The following is a 16,676-nucleotide window of genomic DNA, read 5'->3' as shown; positions in this document are numbered from 1 at the left end:
TAAGTTCATTAAGTGATTCAACCCAACTCTTATTCTGGTTAAAAGGGTTGTTCACCTTTGAGAACTTTTTGTATGATGTAGAGAGTGATATTCTGAGACAATTTGCAATTGGTTTTCATTTTTTATTATTTGTTGTTTTCAAGTTATTTAGCTATTTATTCAGCAGCTCTCCAGTTTGCAATTTCAGCAATCTGGTTGTAAGGGTCAAAATTACCCTAGCAACCATGCATTGATATGAATAAGAGAATGGAATATGATTAGAAGAGGACCTGAATAAAGCAACAAAAAGTAGCAATAATAATTATACATTTGTAGCCTTACAGAGCATTTGTTTTTATATGGGATCCGTGATCCCCATTTGAAAGTTGGAAAGACTATACAAAATAAACAATGAAGACCAATTTAAGTTGCTTAGAATTGCCAATCTATGACATATTAAAAGTTAACATCAAGGTGAACCACCCCTTTAATTCTGACATGATGGATTGTGGGGCCTGAAGGCCCTCTGCTTTCCACCCACAATGAAAAGCACAGAGACTTCAAGTCCCGGAATATATAATGGGACAACACAAGGAAGGGGTTGTATTACACTGTTGGCCTAAGGGAAATGGTTATTATGAATGGCTTCCTTACAGTCTGAAAAATTAGGTATGTCTGTGAAAAAGAAATACCAGTATGTACTTGTTATCCAGAATGCTCGGCGCACAGGGTTTTTCAGATTAAGGGTCTTTCCTTAATTTTGATCTCATAAAAAGTCTGCTAAAAAAAAACATTTAAAAATAGGATTGTTTTGCCTCCAATCAATTACATTTTAGGATTTATTATATTTTTTTGTTGAGATCAAGCAAAGGGTACTGTATTATTATTAAAGAATAAAAAGTAAAATGTGTTTTAAAAATGTAATTATTCGATTAAAATGGACTCTATGGGGCAAATTCACTAAGATGCGAAGTTGCGCCAGGCGCAACTTCGCCGCACTTCGCCAGGCGTAGTTTCGCCAGGGCTCCGCAAATTCACTAAAATCCGAAGTTGCGCACAGGGGTAGCGTAAGGTTGCGGAGTTGCGCTAGCGTTGATTCGATATATAAAGCGAAGTTGCGCTAGCGAAGGCTAATTTGCATACGGCGCGAAATTCAAATTTCAATGGAGGAACACGTATCTGCACTACAAATGCCTAGAAAACCTTCAAATCTGCAAATAAAAATTTTATTTTGCCCTACACATGTGCCCACTGTCTAGGTAAGTTGCCATGAGTCAGGAAATGTAGGGGGGAGGAAGGGGAGCCCCAAAAAATTTTCGATCTTTTTCAGCCTATCAGCCATCATGTAGAAAACACGCCAGCGTTTTTTGGGACTTAGAAAAAAAAATGACTTTTTTTAAACAATCCCTATCTACTCTATTGCGCTTCGCCAGGTCTGAGGTGGCGAAGGAAGTCTAGCGTAAAAGGTAGCGTTCAGTACACTGCGCAAGTTAGTGAATTTGCGTAGTTTCGGCGCTAGCGTACATTCGCCTGGCGTAAGGTTGCGAAGTAACACTAGCGAAACTACGCCAGCGTTCGTTAGTGAATTTGCGCAGTAGCGAAAGTGCCAAACGCTAGCGAATTAATGCTAGCGTTCGGCGCTTCGCGGCTTAGTGAATTTACCCCTATGGGAGATGGCCTTCCCATAGTTCATGGCTTTCTATATAAAGGGTTTTTGGATTACATAGCTCATACCTGTACTTTCTGTCACGACCGGCACCCAATACCAGAACAAGTGCCAAGTACCCTGGTCTCGGCTCGGCTTCACCAGTAGTGTGACCACTGTTGGTCTTCGGGAGGAGCCCTCAGCTTACTTGGGTGCCACCTAGACTTAACGAGGGGTACAAGGCGAGATGTTCTGGCCGGCAAAGGGGCACGGCTGTTAGCAGAGTCTTTTGGGCCGAAGGTAACGGTACAAAAGGATTAGTCAGGCGGATGGTCAGACAGGCTGGGTCGAGGCAGGCGGATATCAGAAACATCAGGCAGGCTAGGGTCAAAACCCGTCAATCAAGGGGTTAAGCTAGAAGAGTTGTCGTAGGCAGGCAAGGGTCAGGACACAGAATGCAGAATAGTCAGGAAACAGGCAGGAGTCAAAACCGGATAATCAGGACAAACAGATTTAGTAACAGATGCTCAGAAAACCACTAGAAACTAGGTTCTATCACGGGCAATTTCAAACAGACAGACTGGGCTTTAAATCATATTTGAATTTCGCGCCTTTGCGCGCTGACGTCATATGTCAGCCCGCCTGCGCCTTTAAATAACAAGGATGCGCACCACGCTCGCCCTAGAGAGGAGCCTGCGCCAGTGAAAACACGGTGGCGCGGCTAGAGGGAAAAAAATAAAAATAAACAAAAAGAAAATGTAAGAATACCGCACCATCGGCGGGGACGCCCTCCGCACCGGTATTCTTACATTTTCTTTTTGTTTATTTTTGGAAGTTTACATAGTATATATGCACCTTGTATATTTAAAGGAGTTGTTCACCTTCAACACTTTTTTAAGTTTAGTTGTTTTCAGATCACCAGAAATAAAGATTTTTTTCCATATATTTTTTTTCCAATTACAATTTTCTAATATTGAAGTGGAACATTTAATTTTTCACCTTCTTGTGTCCCTGGGAGAGGGGTTAGTGACTCTGTAACTGTTCTAAATTGATGCATTTAGCATCTTATTTGATTCAACTGTGGTGTTGATCTATAACTCTCTGAACAAAATGGTATGGTATATTCTATAATTGAAATATGAAATGATTCTTTAAAAATGTACAAAAAAGGTTCAACTTGAAGTGCAGAGAGTTATTGGCTGACCACATATTGTGTTATTACACTTTCATCGGCCATGCTTATTAAGACTCCTTTTCAAGGATTGTAAGGCTTTTGGTGGTTTATGGGTGGAAATAAAAATGTTTTGTGTCCAAAATCTCTTGACTGTAACTGTGAGTTAAATATTAACTCATGATTGCTTATATAGTACTTACTGGCAAGGGGCAGTTTTTACAGAATTAAAACTGTGGAGTTTGATTTTTTTTACTCTATATTGCCAATTAATTAATTTAATGTTCAAAATCATGTAACTTTAAGCAATGGGTTTATAGCGAGGACCTATGGTCAGAATGTTCTATTATGGTTATAATTTCAGCCTTAAAGGCTTTAGCACATGGTTTTGACTTCTGTAATGTGTTTTGGGCAAAACAGCCAATATTCAATGTGCACACCATTGGCTTAAAGGTTTGTTTAGTGGACATGTTAAAGGGTGTTTATTTGCTGCATGCTTTGTCTACATTGCTTCTTTGAATGTGTTACTGACATACTTATATGGGAAAGGGTACAGAGGCACTTTAAATATTTTTTCTAAATCATTATAAACAGATACACAACAAATTCATTTTTGAAATTCAAGGAAAAAATGGCAATGTGTTTGTAAAGCAGACAAGGTAACATAATTTAAAAAAAATGTTTTAGATTTAATTTAACATTTGTCCAAGATAAGTAAGTACCAAAATGCATTTGAGAAATTCTCAGTTGCAGACATCTTTATAATTGTGTGACTATAATGGATTCCAGGAAGAAATATGGACAGCCATCCTAAGATTTTAGTTTAATGGATTGTAACCTTGCTGTTGCATTGGGAAGCAAATGCCAAGATGGCAAGATCGAAAAACCTGAGCTTTTCACTGTTCCTTTCTTTTACATTAGGTGTTTTTCACTGCATGAGTGGCTGTGGCAGCTGTGCTATGTGTGTTCTGTCTGTCTTTTTGCATCTCTAGTAAATCACATAGACTGCAGTTTCAGTAACCACGAGTGAATCTAGTTAAAGAATAATTTTTAACAGTTCTTTATTCAGATGGATCAGTGAACATATTACATGTGAGAGACTGATCAGTATGTTTTTTCTGCATGCATTTTACTCAATACATTTAATTTTTATTGGCACAAGTATCTTTATACATTCTGAACTAAGCCTCACATATGGTAAGTTTAGAATTCTCTGGGACTTTCCTTTTGGTGATCTGAAACTCGGTCTGTTTTTTTTTTTTTTATATATACTATTTTTTCCATAGATTTTGTCATGAGGGAATAATCAAGGGGTCAGAACCAATCTATATGCTTTTGAGGCAATTGAAAGAATTATAACCACACACTGCTTCAGGCCACCAAGAAAACTGGGACAGTCAGACCAAACATATAAGTAAACCATGTGTTGAACCCTTCAGAAAAGAAAGTTACAAGGCCAGTGGTCTGTATTGCTGTCCTGGTAGTTTGTGTGATTATGATATTGAACTCACCAATTATCTTCCCCTTTAATTTGCATTAACTTTGAAAATGAAATTGAAGTTTATCTTGAGATGCAAGGTTACTTATGCTGAATAAACAGTGCCTGATGCTCACGTCATCTTCTGGGAAACTTGGAGTAGCTTGGAACAGACCCCCAGTGTCTTTCTTCTTTAGATTTTGTTCAGTTCACTGACCATTTGTGGCTTTGTTCATGCACAGATTTGTCACCTATGGTATTTACAGGATCACACCTTTGCTTTGCACTCTATGTATATAGCTTTTGCTGTGGGTGTCTTTGTCATGCTCTCACATAAACTTGCTTCTTGTGTGCAGTGCTCTCCAGAATACTTTTCTATCTCTTCTTCTGACTTATACTTCCATCTTGTTAGGGTACTTTTCCTAATACCATCAAACTTTAAAGCAAAAATCCATTAAACTAAAGGTAATGTATATTTATTCATTTCTGACGTTGTATTTTATCTCTTTAAGTACTGGACAATGATTAAAGTATTCCCATGAAATTGACATAAACACAATATATATTTAGTGTGATTTGATAAAATTGAAAATCTCCACCCCAAATCAAATCAAAACATCGACGGTACTTCAAGAGCTAAAATGCAGAAATAAGAGGTCAGTAGGGGTCTTGGAGCTTCAGCGCATGCAACCTGGTGAATGTCAAAGGAGGTGAGTAAATAACAAAGCTTCAGCAACTTGCCAAAAACACTGTAAGGACTCAAAAGGTCAGGAAATATTTTCTAGACTACAACACTCTACTGAACTGGTAATATCAATGCAGGTTTGAATTACAAGAACAGGTTCTTGTTCAGCAAGGCACATATTTTGGATATGGTTGGACTTCATCAAGTAACGGCAAATACATCAGTGATCTGCCTATTTGGTGCCTGGGGATTTATGTCTTCAGATCAGTAATAGTGCTAATTTATGGCACAAAGTTAGTAGTGCTAAATAAGTATGTAAGAGGTCAGACAATCTCTGTGGTTTGGAATATTTGAAATAATTATTAAAAAGTATAATTTTATGCTGTTGGGACAAAAGGTGTAATGGTTTGAACAACAAATTAAAATACTGTTTCTTCTTGATAGCGATTCTTTTTTATATATATTTACAATTTGGGTATTATATATGATACACCAGAGTAACTTCTTTTCAGAACCTTTTATAATATGATATAAATTGATTTTTATAACATAATCTAAACCATCTCTAGACATGTCTGACCTCCTTGCTCTTGTTATTTATCGTAAGAAAGTCTTGTTTAGTTGTTGACGTGGTTCAGGTAGGTGAATATATGGGTCTTGAACTGGTTTAGATTTAAGTTTATTTTTATTGTTTTTATGTTTTATTTTTTTAGTTGAAGCTCTTACTGTTCATTAGTTATATTTTTGTTATTACTTCTCACTTTCACCAGTTTTGGAGATATTCATAGCTTGGTATAAGCCATAGCTTAAATTGTACAATAAACTTTAAAGAAAAAGTTAGAAACAGAAGAGTATATAAAGATAAACTTTTTATCATGTTTTCTGGCACCAATGTAATACATTTTTTTCAGCCTAAATGTAAACTGTAGTAAAAGTTAGTGAACCAAAATAGTTCCATGCTTCAGAACGCATTATTTAAAAAAAAAAATATATATATATATATATATATATATATATATATATATATATATATATATATATATATATATATATATATATACATACATCCTTCAAAAAAAAAAAAAAAAAAAAAAAAAATATATATATATATATATATATATATATATTTTGAAGGATGTATAGAGTCATGATGTCAGGTGAAGATTGCATACCGTTTACATAAAAAAAGCAGCTTGCAAGGGGACATGATAACCAAATAAGGGGGCATATGCTACCCTTTTGACTGACTGAAAGTCATTCTCACCTGAGGCAGCATAAATTGTTTTTAACAGTGAAAATATTGAAACTGGGTGATGATGATGTTGGTGATGATGATGGCGATGATGGCCTGGTCATTGAAGCTGGAATGATTAAAATTGATCTGGGGTTGTTGTGATGGCAAAATGCACTTAATGTCTTTAAAAGAGGATTGGATGTCCTTTTGGACAATCAAAATCTACAGTTATAGAATTTTTACTTAAATGAGGGAGCTTCCTGTGTGGACAGGACCTGAGAACCTGAGAAAGGTCATATGGAACATGTGGCATGTAACAGCTGTTGAAAGGACAATGACAGTTCAATTTGCAGAGGGGGTGCCAATATGTTCCAATCAATAATTAAATTTTTCTCCTGGATGGTTCCCCTTATAGAAACAGAATACACTAGAACAGGCTTAGATTCACTCATGCATAGTACAATAAAATGCAACAAAAAAAATGTTTTTACTACTGCATGCATTGATGCATGATGGTAAGAAACATGGTAGTGTGGCGTTACATTCCATTTTATTTCATAAAATAAACACTGGCCTGGAGGAAAAATTTCCAACTTGATTAATGGGGGTGCATAAAACAATGTCATCAGACCCTACGGCCACTATTTGTGGCTATCGGGTGACCCGTGATTTTTGGCACACCAATGATTTTGGCATGGGGGGGTGTTGGGGCTGGAAAAGTTTAATTTGCGTGTGTCCCAGGGCCCCAAAGTTATGCCACTGTCCTAAACATATTGGCTCCTTGCCAGTGAGTTGGGCTTTTCTTGTGCTGTAAGACCAAGTGCTGTGATTTCGACCTATACAGCAGACCTCACCAGTATCCAGACTGTTGCCTTTTTTGGAGAAAGTACTTGTTTACTACAAATGTAGAAATTTCCTTTCTCCCCAGCTTGAATAGGAAGCATCTTTCATTTTTTAACTTTTGATTTGTCACTACTGTATGGAACTGAAACTATTTCCAAATGTGCTTAACAACGAATGGCAAACCGTTATGTTGATGTACCACATGACATTGGCACCATAGGAGTATTCGAAACTGTAGATGCCCTCTAGATGCATGTCATAAACTGTTGAACTTGAAAAAGAGAGAAGTAGAACTGTTGTTGTATGCTGCATGGTACTTAACTAATGACTTCCTGCAAACACAAATTTATACCGAGAGGTTTCAGAGTAAAAAAATATAACCACTACTGGCCACCTACTCTACAACTGAAATATTTGGCTATTGGCCATATATACGCCCATTTGGGGGGGGATACAGTATCTTCAAAGGAATTAAATGAGATACTACCATTGCAATTTTTTTACCCATCAATTGTGAGGTACTATGTAGTTCCAAAAATGTAACTTGACATATTAATTTGTTGTTCAACTAGCAGTTAGGCAGGTTAAAATAGAGTTAAAAGGTTGAACTTGATGGACGTGTGTCTTTTTTTCAACCTAACTTACTTTTTTTTTAATCTTTTTTTTTTAATCTTTTTTCACTTTATCATGTGACATGATAAATTATTTTCCTATGCAAATTTCAACTTTCTATGTTGATAACGTTTGAACTTGCTATGTTGCGTTGGAGACTCACTTTTGATTCACTGTGTATCATCGTATTGTTGCAGATTCATCCTAACTATTGTTTCTTATTTATCGTTTTCAATAAATTTTTATTATTTTTCCAAAAAGAAAAAAAAAGAAAAGAAGTTGTCGTTTGTTACAGACAAAAGAATATCAGAAAATGATAGACATGTAGATCTTATAACATGTTACAATACATAAGGAACAGATGGAACATGTATTATATTAAGTCATATAGTATGTAACAATTGACCAGTATGTTCAACACAAAAATCAAGCTAAAATCATACATATTGATTAATAACAAAAGGGAAAATAACTGAAGCAAGAAGGTGGTTTACTACATCATCATATCTTTCCCGTTGGTGGCGTAACAGAACAACTAGATGTTATATCTGGATGGTCAGAGTGTCAGCAAATGAGAAGGGAGAGCTCCACCATATCTGTAGGCTATCCAGGGTTGCCATATCTTCAGGAACATGGGAACCTTATCTAGGGCTATACCGGTTAACTTTTCATTTACCATTATCCAAACTATTTTGGGCTTTAGCAGATTAAAGTTTATTTGCGGTGATTTCCAAGATCTCGCCAGGACCAGCCTAGCGGCTAAGAATATGTTGTTAATAAGTTTCCTTTGCGCTATTGTAACATTTTGTAGTGGAGATCCCATTAGTGCCTCATAAGGATCCTTCACTAAGTTCACATTGAGAACACCAAAAATTAGATTATACACCCTAATCCAATACCTAGTTGCTCGAGGGCAATTCCACCAAATGTGCGCCATATCACCAACCGTATTACAACCCCGAAAACAGTTATTTTGCAGATTCGGATAAATAAGTGCTAATCTATTAGGAGTGAGATACCAACGGAAAAGAACCTTGTAAACAGATTCTAGCAAAATTTTATTATTAGAACATTTCCTAAGGTTGTTTATCGGTTAAAGATCTCCCCAGTTCTTTTTCCCATGACTGAATATACCGCACATCCATTAAGGATGAAGGGGAGTTGATGTATCTGTATATAGTGGAGATCGCTTTCACGGGTGCCACTCCATCCATACACCATTTCTCAAAAAAGGTCTTGCTCGGGGCCTCAGGTAGATGGTGCCCCCAATTCTCAGCAACAAAGTGCAAGAGTTTATTCGCTCGAAAATACTCTGATTCTGGGAGGTCATATCTTTCCCGTAAATAGTCGAAGGTAGCAGGGCCCCTAACGGTGAGTAGGTCTTTCACTCGCAAAAGACTGTGGTCTCTCCACCACTGAAATGAGCGGCTTGGGATACCTGGGGTAAATTGTGGATTACAGAAAAATGGTCTAATTGGGGAGTGGGCTGAAAATAGCGAGTAATTTGGTGCGTTCGCATCCCAAAGTTTAAGAGAGTGCCGTAGAGTACAACTGGTTGTTGATGGCCTATGTTTCAGCACAGACCATATCATAGCCTCAGCTGAAAAAGGGCGTACAAACCAGTTTTCTAAGGATTGCCACAATGGGGCATTGCTTTGGGCATGCATGGCAGGTAGGTGAGCCAACTGTACAGCTATATAATACTTCCAGAGGTTCGGAAGTCCTAGGCCTCCTTCGGTAGTAGATCTCTGCATAGTATTAATCTTCACCCTAGGAGCTTTATTGTTCCACACAAATTTCGAGATATTGGATTCCAGTTTCCTTAAGTCTGACTTCACTATTGGGATAGGTAATACCCTGAATAAATAAAGGATTTTAGGTAGCAGGACCATTTTGATTGCTGACACTCTTCCCATACAAGATATGTGATATTTCCCCCAGTCCTCCAGAAGTTTACGTAACTTGCGGTATATAGCAGGGTAATTAGCCGCATACAATTGGTCGAACGAGTTAGTCAATTTAACACCCAATACTGTAATGTGTTTCGCACTCCACTGAAACTCAAAGTTGAGGGTTAACAGCTTGGTTAGGTCCTTAGGTAGGTTGACATTCAGGGCCTCAGTTTTGGCATGATTCAATGTAAGGCCAGAGATATTCCCAAATTTATCTAAAACATTGTATAGGTTAGGAAGTGATACAAGTGGACGGGTCAGAAACTATGTCACGTCATCTGCAAACATACTGAGTTTATGATGGTGGGTATTATCTTTGAACCCTGTAATATCAGGGTGGTTTCTAATAGCTAAGGCCAGAGGTTCGAGCGCCAGGTCAAAAAGCAAAGTGGAGAGTGGACACCCCTGTCTTGTCCCTCTCTTGATGTTGAATGGGGAAGAGGAATATGGACCGATATGTACCTTTGCCGTTCGATGGTCATATAGAGCGTGGACCCATGTCAGAAAGTTGTCACCCATACCCCATTTTTGTAGAGTAAAGTAAAGGTAGGGCCATGCCACAGAATCAAAAGCCTTTTAAATATCAAGCTTCAGGAGCATGGAGGGGGTGGAGCTTTTTTGGGCTCCTTCTATTACCAGTATTAGTCTACGTATAGCATCTGTGGGTTGTCTACCCCCAACAAACCCCACTTGATCCCTGTGAATCAGAAATGGCAAAATTTTACTAAGATGAGTGGCTAGAACTTTGGCCAAGATTTTTATATCCAGATTCAAGATGGAGATGGGGCGGTAGTTTTTGCAATCTGTTGAGTCTGGTTTGAGGATCGGAGTAATAGTGGCCATTAAAGTTTGAGCTGGTAACTTATCATCCGTGAGCAATTGATTAAACATTTATAGCTAAATGTGGGGCAAGGACGTGGGAGAATTTCTTATAATATAATGCTGGAAAACCATCTGGTCCAGGAGATTTGGGGCGTTTCAAAAGTTTAATAGCTGCTTGGATTTCCTCCACCGTTATTTTTGCATTTATAGATTGAAGCTGTGGTGGGGTTAGAGGTTGTAGTGCAATATCTTGAAAAAACGAATCAAATTGGTGAAGTTGGGGAGTAGGTGTGGTTTGATACAATTTTTTATAGAAGGTATGAAATTCTCCTAAGATAGTCTGCAGCGCAGTAGTAGTGAACCCAGTAGAAGTTTTAAGTTTAGTGATTGGGGTAAAGTCTAAGCGATTTCGGAGTCACCTCGCAAACATGCGGCTAGGTTTATTGGTATGATAATATAATTTTTGTTGGGTCCATTTCCAACTTTCTCTGCTTTATGAGTGAGAACTATATCTAGCTTCGTACGAGTTTGGTTGATTTGTGCTCTTAGGTCTATATTGGGATTGTCCGATTGACGTAACATTAGGTCACTTAATTGTGTGGACAGAGTAGCAATCTCTAAATTCTGTGTCTTTTTCTGCTGCGATCCCCATTGGATCAAAAGCCCTCTAACAACAGATTTGTGGGCTTCCCAGATCATAGCGGAAGCAGAAATAGATACATTTTCGTGAAAATATGCATTGAGGGCAGTTTCCAAACGTTTGTATAGGTCTGGCACTTTTAAAAGTGATTCATTCATGCGCCATCTCGCCAGAGTTCTGGGTATGTGTAGCAAAGTAAGTTTAAAAAGGACGGGTGAGTGATCCGACCAAGACATGTGTAAAATTCTGGAGGACTGAGGCATCGTTAACAAGCTTTGCGAGGACCAAATGTGATCAATCCTAGTATAGAGATTATGGGGTGAGGAAAAGTGCGTAAACTGTCTAACCCCCGGGTGGAGCTCCCTCCAAAGATCCACCCAACCTTCTGAGTTGCATAGTTTGCCAATTTTTGTCCTCTCTGTCGAAATATGGGGGAGGGGGAGATCAGGAGGGGTTGAAATCGTTTGTCTATCCCAGTATCTATCTAGGATGCTATTGGTATCACCCCTGAGAATGAGATGGCCTTCTCTCCAATGTGACAGAAAGCCCACTAACTTTTCAAAAAACAAGAATTGTCCCGAATTTGGGGCATAGTAGGAGACTAAGGTGATTTTCACTTTGTCTATTAAGGTTTTCAAAGTGACATATCTACCCTCAGGATCTGCAAAGGTCTCTAACACCTGTAGATGTAAACCCTTCCTTAAGTAGATTGCTACCCCTTTAGTTTTTGTAGTGTGGTTAGCCATATAAACTGTCGGGTAGTTTTTGTGTACAAATTTGGGGTAGGAGGTCGCGGAAAAATGGGTTTCCTGGAGGAGTAAAATATCTATATGGAGGGAGTTGTAATATTGAAAAGCCTTCCTTCTCTTCCCCGGGGACTTAAAACCTTGGACATTATGGGATAAGATTTTCAAATCCATTGTGAACAGAAGGACCAAATATCAAACATATATACAACATGGTAAGTAGCACAAAAAAGTTGCATAGGTTATATTTACATCTGTCTAGTGCGGGAACCACCTTCTCTATAAAGTAAAACAACGTAAAAAAAAAATAGAACATGTAAACGTAACCTTACAGTAAAATACACAATAGTGTGCGAGGTCTTGTCAGTGGAATCTTCCACCGATCTGCGAGTTTCGCCCCACTAACTCTACAACCAATAGCTTTATCTCATCGTCCCGATTACCGTCCCGGACATAATCTAGTAAACTTTTCCAAGGAGTATTCCCCAAAAATTCAAGTAGGTGATGATCTTCGCCGCGGTGAACTTGAAGCTCTCTCCCAGATAGGGCTGTCCGGTTGATGTGATGACAGGCCTAGGCGGGATAGTAGCTCCTTACCCGAGCTTAAAGAACCAATTTGGTGGCTTTGGCCGTTGTAGGTAAAGGATACTTTCACTGGGAATAACCATCGATACTTTATCTTCAGTTGTTGCAGAGCTTTAGTTATCGGAGCCAATGCCTTATATTTCTGGAGTGTGATGGGAGCCAAGTCCGAGTAAATTTGGAACGGGGTGCCGTGATATTCTAGGCGTTCCTGCTGGCGTGCGGCCTGTAGTATCGCTACTTGCGTCTGGTGAAAATGGAGACGTAAGATGATGTCCCTAGGTGGGTCCCCTTCCCTCAAAGGCCGCAGGGCACGATGAATCCGATCACATTCCAATCGTTCAGCAGGTAGGTTAGGGACCAGTGATGTAAAGATATCATCCATGGCAGAAGAGAGATCGGTTACCGTTTCAGGGATACCCCTTGTGCGCAGGTTGTTGCGCCTGGATCTATTATCTGCATCTTCAATCTTGTCCCAAACCTCTTGCAGTTGGCCTTGAAGCTCCTGTATGTCATTCTCATGAGCATCTAAAACAGTTGTAATATCGTCCACTTTGTGCTCTAGAACATCAGTCCTTTGACCCAGGTCAAGTAGCTGTTTAGCAATGTCCGCTGATATAGTAGTCGCCATAGTCGCCAGTTCTTGTTGAAGCATGGATTTAAATTTAGTGAGTAAGGCCGAGTCATCTGAGGGACCCTGAGGTGGAGCTGAGAGCTCAAGTAGTTGCGAGTCACTCTCTAGCCAGGAATCCGCTTGCGAGGCCATAGCAGTCGAGGTTGGGGATCTAGGCCCAGTTGGGCGTGACGCAATGCTCCTCGTGGCGTAATGAGAAGAGGTACGCGGGTCTTTCTGTTCCCATCTGCGTCTTCTATTTGCCATCCGAGACCCCCGTTAACTCCAGGATAAGCAGCCGTTCCCGACTTGCCCAATCGTGGATGAAATCAGTGATTTTCCAAGGGTTTTAGTGCCCCATCGGTACGAGCGCGATCAAGTTGCGGCCATCTTGGATCGCTGCTCACTAGCGCCCCCCTCAGACCTTATTTATACAACACTAACCCATACACTACACTAAACCAAAATCTTACGGGTGGTGGCACACATGCAGATTTGGGCAGCTTAGTTGCCCAGCAACAAATCTCCTCTTCTTCAGGTGACTAATCTCCCCAAAATGCCTTTCCACCTGCAAGAATGTGAATTGTGGTGGGATGGCATACAGATTGCTTCTGTTTTCTGAAGTTGACAGAAGTTTCCTTGTGAAGCAACTGCGGGCGACTTCGAAAAACAAAGCAATCCGAATGCCATCCTGCCGGCGATTCACATTCTTGCCCGCGGGAAGGCACTTTGGGGAGAAAAATCGCCCCAAAGAAGAGAAGATTTGTGGCAGGGTGACTAATCTCCCCCAAATCTTCATGTGTTCCACCACCCTAATTGTATTTTCGCTATCCTAACACTGAGTTTTTTTTTTTCTTTTTGTATCAGGCAAATTTTATAACACTTTTCAGACCACATTACATCAAACCTTGGCTGGGCATAGGTTTCATTATGTACCATTTGCTATTAATAATTGACCAGTAGACATTGTGCAGCAGTACAGGCCGGGTGCTACTTGTCACCATTCAGTGGCTGACCGACCAGCTAAATTCAAACTTATTTTATATGCACAAATACTTACAACTCACTTAAAGTTTTTGTATTGCTAATAAAGAGCAACACCTTTTAATCATTCCATTGCTGACAGACCCCAGATATCCATTGCATTTCATCCACCTGATTTATTTGCATACCAGGTTTTGTTCCTTTCCTTAGTTTTTCTTACAACGCTGTTTCCAAAAAAGATTGGGACACTGTAAAATGTAAATAAAAAGAGAACTCAATGCTTTGCAAATAACTTACCCTATATTTAATTGAAAAAAGTACAAAGGCAACATATCAAGGGGCAGATTTACTAAGGTTTGATGGGTAAATTGGAATTTTCGAAAAAAAAATTGGTCAGAACTCACAAATTTCGAATTTGAAACCACCAACTCAAATTTGAATTTGAATGTGAGATTAATCACACCTCGACCCTGGAAACAGTTCTGATTTGATTATTCGCCACCTAAAACCTGCCGAGTTCATGTAGAAGTCAATGGCAGAAGTCCGTTGAACCATTTGAAGATGTTAATTGCCCTCCTGACATTCAAGTTTTTTTTTTTTGGAGGAAAACTCTATTAGAATTTTCGGGTTCTTCCTATTCGATTGAATATTAGATTAGAGTTTCTTAATAAATAACCTCCCATTTGAGTTGTGACTACATTCAAATTTATTAGAGTTAAAAAAAATTCACATATTAAAAAAAAAGAGTTTGGGAACCCCTCTTAATTCTTTGGAATTTTGTTTATCATTGGCTGAGCTTTCAAAGTAGCAACTTCCTTTTAATACAGTTAGGTCCATAAATATTTGGACAGAGACACCTTTTTTTCTAATTTTCTTTCTGTACATTACCACAATGAATTTTAAATGAAACAACTCAGATGCAGTTGAACTGCAGACTTTCATCTTTAATTCAGCGGGTTGAACAAAAAGATTGCATAAAAATGTAAGGAACTAAAGCCTATATTTAACACAATCACTTCATTTCAGGTGCTCAAAAGTAATTGGACAATTTAAAAAACTGAAACAAGTGAAATGCATGCTCAGTTGGGTTCAGATCAGATGACTGACTTGGCCATTCAAGCATATACCACAAAAATTCCTTGTTTGTGGGGCGACTTGGCTTCCTTGCATGCCTTCCGTGATGCAATTAATGAAGCCCATGATGTTATAAAATTCACTGAGCGCTAGTCTCCAAGAATTTGCTTTTTTTGGGTGTTACAGTGACATGGGCACAAGACAAGGTTTACCAAGCCAACAGATCGTAATCAGCTACTATTATGTATATATGTGTGTGTGTGTGCGTATATATATATATATATATATATATATATATATATATATATATATATGATGCATCATGCACGGATAAATATATCTTGAAACACATTTGATGGGCAATGCCGTGAGTGCTTTCTCTGAGCTACTATTGATAAATTTGGTTAGCACCCGGCGATTAACTAGACACGACACTTCCACCCATTTTAGTGAAGACTGATCCTAATCACTGCTACCAGAATGAGATTACCTCCTCTTGGCTGAATATGGTTGCTTCAGATGCCCGTCATGTACCACCTGCAACAATCTGATCATAGGCTCCACATTCAACCATCCCCATTCTGGCAAACCCATTGATATTAACTACAAATTGACGTGTACCTCTAAATTTCTCATCTATTTCATCAAATGCCCCTGTGGGCTTCTCTACGTTGGCAAGTCACCACAGTTCGAGAATGGATGGCCAACCATCGGTCCGCAACCAGAGCAGCACTTGAAACAGGGAAGGTGGATACACCTGTTGCAGCCCATTTTCTTCTTCACAGAACACACTCTGGCGAGCCTGCAATGTATGCTGATCGATCATGTACCCCAAACGATCCGAGGAGGTAACCATGAGAAGATTTTACTCCAAAGAGAACTACGATGGATCCACCGACTCAAAGCCCGAATGGACTTAATAAACTAATATTCTACTCTCCATTTGTTTACAAGTAATTTCCCAAACAGTACCGTATATACTCGAGTATAAGCCGAGTTTTTCAGCCCCCAAAATATGCTGAAAAACTCTACCTCGGCTTATACTCGGGTCAAGCGCAAAAAACGGTCGCCGGCGCCTTAGAATAGTCGCCGGCGCCTTAGAATAGTCGCCGGCGCCTAAGAATATTCGCCGGCGCTTAGAATAGTAGCCGGCGCCCAAGAATAGTCATCCAAAAACGAGATTGAAACTTACCAGAAGCTGCTGCATTTCTCACCCTCGGCTTATACTCGAGTCAATAAGCTTTCCCAGTTTTTGGAGGTAAAATTAGGTACCTCGGCTTATACTCGGGACGGCTTATACTCGAGTATATACGGTAATTGTAGTTTTGTCAGACATTTCTGTTATGCTCACAAAAAATCTTTTTAATAGGCTTGAGGGAGGTGTTTAGGTATTATCCCGTAACGATTGATCTGTAAAATCCTAGATAAATTTATATAAAAATACTCACAAAGCGTATGCTCGAACAAGTATATTATGGGGCCCATTTACTTAGTTCGAGTGAAGGAATAGAGGAAAAAAAAAAAAGTTTGAATTTTGAATGGTCGAATATGGCTACTTAAACCATCGAATGGGCTACTTCAACCTTCGACTTCGAAACGAACGATTCGAACTAAAAG

The 16,676-nt window shown here is 39.1% G+C and overlaps 1 protein-coding gene across 22 annotated transcripts in view; it reads left to right on the top strand.

The window, feature by feature from the left end:
* LOC108711853 (receptor-type tyrosine-protein phosphatase S) overlaps nt 1-16,676 on the top strand; it is a 554,677-nt gene that overhangs the window by 302,194 nt on the left and 235,807 nt on the right. The window lies entirely within an intron of this gene.

The sequence above is a fragment of the Xenopus laevis genome, chromosome 1L (genome assembly GCF_017654675.1).
Source record: "Xenopus laevis strain J_2021 chromosome 1L, Xenopus_laevis_v10.1, whole genome shotgun sequence".
Classification (NCBI taxonomy): domain Eukaryota; kingdom Metazoa; phylum Chordata; class Amphibia; order Anura; family Pipidae; genus Xenopus; species Xenopus laevis.
This window is presented reverse-complemented; position numbering and strand designations above follow the sequence as displayed.